The sequence below is a fragment of the Manis pentadactyla genome, chromosome 2, assembly GCF_030020395.1.
Source record: "Manis pentadactyla isolate mManPen7 chromosome 2, mManPen7.hap1, whole genome shotgun sequence".
NCBI classification, from domain to species: Eukaryota; Metazoa; Chordata; class Mammalia; order Pholidota; family Manidae; genus Manis; species Manis pentadactyla.
In genome coordinates, this window is record NC_080020.1 from 111,049,046 (window position 1) to 111,058,730 (window position 9,685).

The following is a 9,685-nucleotide window of genomic DNA, read 5'->3' on the forward strand; positions in this document are numbered from 1 at the left end:
ATAAGGAGAGCTCAAACCTCCTCTTTGCTTTTAATTAAACATCCAAATAAAAATGGCTCAGCAAAAATGTAAGTACTCCCTAGCCCCAATATAAAACAAGCATTAACTGAGATTTGATCCCATTATGTGTAAAGCTGTGTGCTGAGAACAGAAAAACCACAGGAAATAAAATACAGCAATGTCTCCTGCACTCCAGAAGCCTGCATATTTGTTTTGAGAAGTTGCACAACCAAGTGTCCACAAAGGAGAACGAAGGAAGTACAAGAGTCCAAGCAACATGCTGTTGGTATGTCAAGAGAGGAAGACTCTGTGCTACAAATGATAATGTATGCAATAATAAACTATAAAAATAGCTATCTACCTTGCAAGTGTGTAAATCATGCTTATATGTGTATTAGGATCCACCAGGGGCAAAACTGGAGTTACCAGGATAAATTACCCAGTATTCCCAAATCTACCCTTCTGCATGTATTTCTAGTAGCACTGATAAAAAAATTACTGAGTAATTGTTCTTAAACTGGGCAACCTGATGATTCCCTAGCCTTTTAGTGTAAATTTTAAAATGAAGTATAAAAATGCATAAATTCTACATGCATAATTCAATGTATTGTCACAAAGTGAATAAACCTGTGGAATAATCTCCTAGATCATGAAATTGAACAATGCCAAACTAGAAGTCTTTACATTCCTCCTACTAGTCACAAATTACCCCACAAGCAAATGAGAAACCATTTTCCTGATTTCTAATATCTAAATTGGTTTTGCCTGGTTTTGAACTTTATATAAATAATATTCATTAACTTAAACCAGTAATGTAATCATTCATGTCTAGGTTCTTACTCAGTGTTATGTTTGAGACGTTCATCCAAGTTGTATGGTTATTCCTTTTTACTGGTGTATAGTATTCCATTGTATACATATATTACAATTTGTTTACATTCTGCTTATGGACATCTGGGTTGTTTCTAGTTTGGAGCTACAACCAGAAATGCTTCTAATTACTCTTGTGTCTTTGGTAAATATAAGTATGCATTTCTGTTGTGTATACCTGTGAATAGAATTATTAGGTTATATGGTAGACATATGTTTAGGTTTGGAAGACAAATTGTCAAGCAGTTTTCCAGAGTGGTTATGCCAATTTACACTCCCACTGACAGTATATGAGAGTTCCAGTCATTCCACAGTCTCACTAATACTTAATATTGTCTTTTTCATTTTGGCCAGTTAGTTTTGTTTTTATGTCTCCATGAAAACTAAGGAAGTCAAGTGCCTTTTCACTCATCTGTTGGCTATCCTATATCCAGTTTTGTTCTATTGCACTGTCTACCTATTTCTTATTGACTTGTTGTTCTTTATACAGTCTGGATACAAGTCATAGGAGTTTTTGTTGGTGGTGGATATTTATATTGAAGATATTTTTTCCATTCTGTCTTGCCTTTTAACTCTCCTAGCTTCTAATTAACAAAAGCCCTTGTTTTAATGTAGTACAACTGATCAGTTTTTTTTTCATTAATGGCTAGCATTTTTTATGCCCTGTTTAAGAAATCTTTGCCTACCTCAAGGTCATGAAGATATTAGTCCATATTTTCTTCCAAAAGCATTATTGCTTACCTCCCACATTTAGATCTGCAATTGATTTTTGTGAGTGCAGTAGGGTAGTGCTCACAGCCTGTTAACTGGACACTCCCTACTGATTTAGATATGGGCAGCTGCATCTCCAGGGGAGGAGATGTGGCTTCTGAAGTGTCTTTTTCTCTGCAAGCATCAGCCAAGCTGAAGTTCAAGGCTAAAACTGTGACTGCACTTCTCACTTGGTATATCTGGGTAGGTAGCCCACCTGCTATATATAATAAACAAAGAATAAACAAAGCTCACCTGCTGAGAGATCTCACATCCTGGTCTCTCAGTTTTCTTGAAGTTTCTACCATTTAAAATACTCCATAGATTAAAAGTATGGCTTCTCTATGACTTATATCCTTCCCATTCCAAAGAGCACTGGAGAGAAATGGAAGAGAGATGTTTTAAAAACTTTTGTCCAGGTGATCCCTCTTAAAATGATGTATTCTTCCTGAAAAGGAAGGAAGGGCTCTTTCACACCCTGCCTGTTAACACGTAGGTGAGGATTCGTATACTTGCTAATTGTCATCTAGGATATCAGGTCCAGGGTCTATCACAGGTAGAATATGTGAGTTTGATAGTGATTTGGGAAGGGAAAAATGGTGGTGGGAGAGGTACAGAATGCGGGATAACAGATTGTTTGAAATATCAAAACTTGTGAAGCAATAAAGATATCAATCACTAGAGGAGAAGCTGATCAAATCCATTATGGACTATAAGGGAGCACTATACAGCTAGCCTAAAATATCCTATATCGTAAAATAATGGGCTTAGAGCTGCATGCACTAAAGTAGAACAAAGTGGACAAAGCAAGATGCAGAACAGAGTGAGGTATTAATCATGTGGGAAGAGAATTTGGGGGATAGGGAGTGAAAAGGAGGAAATCAGCATGGGTCATTTTTCTCACTGCTTATATTTTGAATCATAGGAATGTCTTTATTTCAGTTAAAAACAAAGTAGGAATGCATATATGAGTCAGGCTAGGTGGAGTGACAGGAGGAATGACAGGGACTGAAAAACCAAGAGAAGACAGTCAGGTCTCAAACATTTTAAGAGGAGGAAACAATGAAGAATTTGGGACAGACCCTCCCAAAGGGGAAGAGAACATGAATGGCAGACCTCACAAATTATGTGATTCTGTCTGGTGCTGCCAGATTTAATGTGCAAGAAATAGTAAGGAGCTGCCACCTCCCGAAACTGCTGGGAGACCCTGTAGCATGGTGAAGTGGTTGCAGCCCCCCGGGGTTGTGTAGTCTCCAGCTAACCTGAAACCACACAGAACCCAGTAGATTGTGGGGGCCCCATAGGGGCCAAGGCAACTGCTTGCCATCCTGAAAGGTGTCTCTTTACAGAGCTGGCAGGCAATTTGAAAATGCCTGGCTTGTTTGTAAAATGTGTGATGTCAAGAAAATCTCGGTGCGCTAGAGACCAGGAGACCTGCATTCTAGCTCTACACGTCACCAATGGTCAAGAGGACTTTGGTAATTCAATCAACCTCTTTAGACCTTATTTTGTCCTATATCAACTGGGAGTGGTGGATCAGATGATGGCTTAGTTCACCTTAGGGCTCACCATCACAGCGTCCACAGAAGAGCCTCTTAACTTTTCCCAGGATGGACAGCTGTCACTACTGAAAAACTAAAAGGAGTCTTGTAAAAGGTTTATTCAAAGAAAATCTTTGAAATGGGGAAGTCTTTTTTCAAAAAAGAAAGAAAACAAAATAAGAGGCAATATTTAATACACACACACAGCAAGGACCGAGCAAAAGCCATTCCTTGCCTCTGAGAAGGCAGTAGGAAGACTCAAAGTTTCCAAATGGGTCATATCCAGTCCATCCAGACAGAGGAAATGGGGAGGTGTGAGAGGGAGGGGCAGGGAAGACTAGTGTGGGGAGGTGGGTGTAGAAAGCAGGGGAATGCTGGCTCCGTTTCTGGGTTGTTTAGACAGGGTGCAAATAAATGCGAATATTCTGCTGCCAAGAGAAAACCTGTGGAAAGAAGCAAAAGTCAACTTTTTTCCATCTGAGTTTGATTATATTTTTATGTGTGTGTTTCTTTAGGGAGGAAGTGAGGAGTAGAAGGGGCTGGAAGATTTGAGGGTTTGGTCTGATGGGTGAGTGTCACTAAGCGGGAGGTGTCGAGGAAAAACAGTTGGGTGAGGGGAAGACTTGGTTTGTACCCAGCCCCAGAAGAGGAGGGTTGTGAGAGGAAAATGTTTAAAGAGAAGAAAGTGGGTGGCATGTCAGGATGGTAGTTCTGGTGGGAGGAAGGAGGTATGGGATAGCGTCAAAGGAAATGCCTTAGCCAAAAAGCAGGAGGAGATGCTGTTAATTCATGTTTTTAAGGTAATTGACAATTGAAGAAACATCCACAGTGAAGGATGAGGGAGAAGTTAGCCTCAGTTTTCTCCTCTGTATAATGGATGTAACACCTACTTTAAAGGCTCTGCCCATCAGGTGGGATAACCCAGTGCATTATGCCTACACTGTGTACTTGGCATTCACTGAACGTCGGCTTTATTTCATTCCATCACTCTCACATTTATCAAGGAGACAGCCTAAGTCCTCTCCAGAGTGATATTCCAGAAGCCCTAGCAGATTTTTGCTAGGATGGCAAAGGAGACTTAGGGTCAAAGATGAAGCTTTGTTCCACACATTTTCAACATGAACTGGAAATAATGGAAAATCAAGGTTTGTATTTTGGGACAATGAAAGGTATGACATAGTGGACAGGGATTCTCTTGGGAGGGAAGAATGGCTGAGCCATCAAAATAAATGAAGTTACACATGGTATACATTACTACAGGTAGGATGCCAGTTAGTCCTAGCTGCTCCTGGGAACACCAGTCTACTCATATATTCCCTCAGCTTTGGTGCTTCTTAACTGATCCAGTGTGCGTGCTTTGCACAGTCCCTGGGTTTCTTTTGTTTTGTTTATTACTTAGTATATGTGCCTGGATGAGTCATATCGCCTCCCTGACATCAGTTTCCTGGGCTGAATTGGCTAGAGCACAAGATGTTTCCCAGCTCAGACATTCTTGCATCTGTGTTTGGGCATGGCAGCCCCAGGCACATCCTCCTCAATCATGTCCAGACCCCAGTGATTTATCCTGGGAAATGCTACCATAACTCTGGTGTCTGAGTTGAAGGAAGAGACGTAAGTGGCTGCCGAGTCCAGATGATGGAAAAACTCATGAAGCAGGCACACAAAGAGGAGAGGTTGACTTGCAGGTAGCAGACAGTCCTGAAAGCACTTGTTTGGTGAGCAGAGAGGGATGGCTTTCATTGCTCGTTGGTCCCAAATTCTGTCACAACGTGGGTTTAATCGGAAAAAACAATTCAAGCTATCTAATTTTACTGGGGGAAAAGTACACTATAGCAATGTAATGACTATTCTATAAGAAAGTACATGTATATGTGTGTGCCCTTATCTATCCTCATGCATATAGATATACACCTGAGCTTTCCCAAGCAGTAGAGAACTATACAGAGGGAAATGAGGACAAAGAAGAAACCCAGACATCAGGAAAAGAAATTGCAAGTGGAAAAGGAACAGAAGTGGAAGATACAGAGAGCAGGAAGAACATTCTTACCTGTATTCCAAAAAATCCACATAATTAGCTAACAAGTTTGATTGTACAGTTTCAAATTTTGACTTGTAAATGAGATTACTACCTCAAATTGGTGACTTTTACAAGTGTGTTCTTCTTTAAGAAATCTGAATTTACATAAAAGATTCATTTGGGGATGATTGGGATTGTTTTTATGATTTTTTTAAAAAGTTTTAGGAAAGTAGTCACTACAAGAAGACTCTTCCAAATGTTTTAAATGAGAGTGACATGTAAGCTAAAGTATCAGCTTTAATTTCAATTTATATGTAGTCAAATACAAAGATAAGGCATTATTGAAATGAAAATATGAACCAGTGAAAAAAGTAGAACATATGCACCAAAATTCAGATTTCATTAAAAATTTTAAAACTATAAAAATAGCTTGAAAAACTATTAAAAACATATTAATAGAAGAAAACAATTATACTTACAAAAATATACTGTTCCTAAAAACATATCCATCTTCCTCTCTCATGTTTTCTTGGGAAGCCAAGCTGCATGTTTCATAATGGAGAACAGAAATACTCTAAGTTCTCTGTACCTTGCTAGGCAGCCAAAACAATCCTGTCCTCCCAAAACACTTGCTTAGTCTAAAGTAACTTTAATAGCCAGTTATTTCTATAATTACCTATCAGGATGTTTGAAAAACTGAGAATCAAGTTGTCAAATCCCTAAAGCATCTATCTGTCTAATGTGTCAGATCTATGATTAAACAATGTTCTAATATGTTTATCTGATTTGAAGGCTAGGCAAGCGGAAAATGGGAGGAAGACAGAGACTGATGGCATTTTATCCTCAAACATCTAAGCTAAATAGATGATTAGTTTGTAGAACAAATGTGTATAAAGGAGAGCTTATAAGATGTAAATTTTCTGAATTTTATTTTAATATGTGGATGATACTCATTAGAATCTAAAACGTTAGAGCTTCCAAATTTATTCATTATTGAGGGTTTGTTTTGTTTTGTTGTATTTTCATAAGGGTTTGTTTCATGTCACATCTTTATAAACAGCAAATTAATATGACTATGGGTAGTAATTTGATTTTCCTAGTAAAATAGCAGTCTCTTCTCTCCAAATTTTTGACCTGCTCATAAATGTAGTCTATTCAGAATTACTGTTAACATGCCTTATATATTCCCAAATAACAATCAGTCGAATGCAGCACTATCTAAACAAAACTATTTAGTTTAATAGCTAATCAAATGTCAACAAAATCATCTTCCCCTAAATCATGCACAAAAAAAAAGAAAATGCAGATTTTAGTTTCTTAAACAGTCATGTCACAAACAAAAGGAGATTTTGAACAAAGAAAAACAGCAGCTACTTTAGGGGCCAACAAGATATATGACATTTGCAAAATTTCTCTTAGATCATCAGGCCAAGCACTATGCTGGAGACCCCATGTTCAGCTGATGACACCCACCAGCCTGGCTGCTGTAGAGCTTCTTACCTCCCCACGTTCCTTCATCCCAGAGGATCATGAATGCAGAAGCAGAGGATGGGCTGGACACCTGAAGTGGGCTGGCCGAAGGAGAACTTATTCTTGGCTTGGCCCAGCCCCTTCCTGCCCAGGGTAGCTGACCAAGAATTGGTCACCAGCAGGCATGAAGTCTGTCTTTCAGCCACCTGTCTTCTCATCACTGTAGTCTCTTTCCTTGAGTTCTGGCTCCTCTATCCAAAATACCACTGTGTGAATCATCAAGACTACTATTGGATGATATTAGAGAGTTTGCAATAAATTATTTATGCTGATAAAAAAAGAAGCCAATTTCCAAGCAAAGTGCAAATAAGACATAACAGTACTGCCTTTTTGAGGGGATATTTGCATTTTCACAGAATATCAAAGCAATCGATGAAGTAAATAGCCTACAATGCAAATGGATTGCTCTGGATCAGTGTTTCGTAACTTGGCTGCACAGTAGGGGGAACAATAAAGTGCCAATGGCTGGGCTGCATCGCCAGAGATTCTGACTTAATTAGTCAGAGGTGAGGCCTCAGCAATGGGATTTTTAAAAAGCTACCAAAGTTGTTTCAATGTACTATCAAAGTCGGGAACCCTTGATCTAGACAAAGCCATATCCTGAAGCTGGAAGGTGGAGGCTGATGAGCACCTGGGAGGCAGTCAGGAGGAAGAAGCTGCAGAAAGGATTTTTCTATGAGCTGGGAGGCTGGTCTAGAGCAGTACTTCTTAGACGTTAATGTGCACAATCATCCCTTGACATCTTGTTACAATGAACGTTCTCACTCAATAGGTCTGAGATGCCGCATTTCTAACAAGCTCCCACCTGATACATGTGCTGCTGATCCGAACGCCACATTTGAGTTGCAAGGTTCTAGGTGACCTTGAAGATCCCAACTGATCCTAAGTTTCCATGATTTTCTGAATTGAGACCATCACAGTTTGAGGAGATATTTTTCCAGGGATGAGAGGTTGAAGGCTTGAACCACAGAATATTATTTGCCTAGCCCTGCAACAATAATGAAAAATTTGCCAAAGAGCGTGACTCCCTCGCCATACAGTTGCAAAAGTCAAGTTGATACAGACCCAGCAGAGAAGCAAATGTCCTAACAAAAGCAGTTCAGAGCTCAAAGAGAACCAAGGAGCCTTTTCAAATGTTTTCTTGAGTAGACCTGGTATAAAAAAATAGACCTTGGAAATCCAGGCCTAAGAGAAAGGTACAAAAAAAGTAGGGATAAGCAGACATATGATATTTAAGTATACCAAGTTACTTCAACTAGCTTATATTTTTTATATCTTAAAAATCATCAAAACCTATTTGCACAAAAGAACTAGAGATAAATGTAGTAAATGCATATAAAGGAAAATCACACTAGCTTTAAGTCAGTACATCAAGTTGGGATGATCTGTTCTAAAGCAATTTAAAAATCTTCTAGGGACTCAATGAAGTATGTTTTTCCTTTAATGTTCTTCTTGATTAGATGTTCTCTCTAAAGGGAGTGCCTCCTTTTGGGTTGTTGGTTTCTAAAGAAATTCTTATCTGGGCTGAGACCATGATCATTCACCATCATGGGAGGAAGATGAAGATGTAAATTGCAACTGGGAAAGAAAATCGAGAGTCAGAAAGAGTATCTTCACAGAATTTCTGAAGTCAGAAATTTTACAAAACACCAGAAGCCTCACTGCACGATGAACAGAACTTCTGAAGTCCTCGAGGATTCTTAAGAGCTCTAGAGCTGGGGTTTTTAAAGTGGTGCTTTTGGACCCTTGAGTGAGGGTCTCTGAGACCTTTTCAGGGGGTCTATAAGGTTAAAACTATCCTTCTTAATAATATGAAGATGTCTTTGCTTTTTTGACCTTCATTCTCTCCTGAGTCTCTGGTACAGTTTTCCAGAGGCTACATGTCATGCCCCATCATGACAGATTTGAAGGCAGACGCCATTAGCAAAATGTAGCTATCTTCTATTAAACCTGACATAAAGGAGAGCTGCAGAAATGTGAATGCATAAATTCATTCTTCTATGTTTTTGATTTTTAAAAATAGTTATTTTTCATTAAAATGTATTATTTATCTTAATATATAATGGGTTTACTTTTCTAAATATTAAAAAAATTCTGTTTTAACTTTTTTTACATTTTATTACAGTAAATATTGATGGATAAAACCCATGTAAACAAAACCTTTTTGGTGTCCTGATCAAAATTTAATAGTGTAAAAGTGTTCTGAGACAAAAATAAACCCAAAGTTTTGAACCACTGGTCTAGGGCCTGTTTCTCAAAGTGTGGCCCATAGACCCGCAACAATGGCAGGGAGCCTGTTAGAAAGGCAGAATCTTGGTGCCACCTCAAACCTATTGAATCAGTAACTGTAGTTTCACAAGGTCCCCAGGTGGTTCGTGTGTACAATTAGGCTGAGAAGCACTGGAATATATAGATTTTTCAGTCAATCCTAATCTCCATCCAGCAGCTTGATGAGAAATATGGACTCTGTATTCCAATTTAACCATTCCCTGGCTGGATAAACTTAGGCAAATTACATAGCCTCTTTTTGTCTCAGTTTCTTTATCTGTTAAGTGGGGATAAGAATAGTACCCAGCTCATAGAGTTGTTATGGAGTAGTGGAAATATATGAATTACCATATGCAAAGGTGCAGAACAATGTCTGGCCTATCATAGCTCTCAGTAAATTCGGAGTGTTCCGCTAATACTCATTAAGTCCTGGTTGCTATTCCTACTTCAGGGAGTGTACCTACCAGTGGGGAGACAGGATTCTAGCAACCTCTATACAGTAAAACAAATGGATTCCCTACATGTTCAAAAGGGCAGAGGAAGCCCAGTACCTACCCCAGGAAACCAAGGATTTTATTCTGAAAGTCCAAGGATGATGGGAGTTTCCAGAAGGACAAGCATGGAGAAGGCATGTCCAATAGTAGAAACAGGAAATGCAAAGGCAGAGAAGCCTAGGAGAGTGTGGCATGATTGAGGAACTACCATTTTC

The 9,685-nt window shown here is 39.0% G+C and overlaps 1 long non-coding RNA gene across 1 annotated transcript; it reads left to right on the forward strand.

Annotated features, from left to right (window-relative positions):
* Positions 1-47: 47 nt before the first annotated feature.
* On the forward strand, positions 48-5,409 carry LOC118912652 (uncharacterized). Its single transcript, XR_005024858.2, has 4 exons — positions 48-286; positions 3,677-3,729; positions 4,166-4,306; positions 5,065-5,409. It is a non-coding gene; the product is annotated as an uncharacterized LOC118912652 (long non-coding RNA).
* The last annotated feature ends 4,276 nt before the right edge of the window (positions 5,410-9,685 follow it).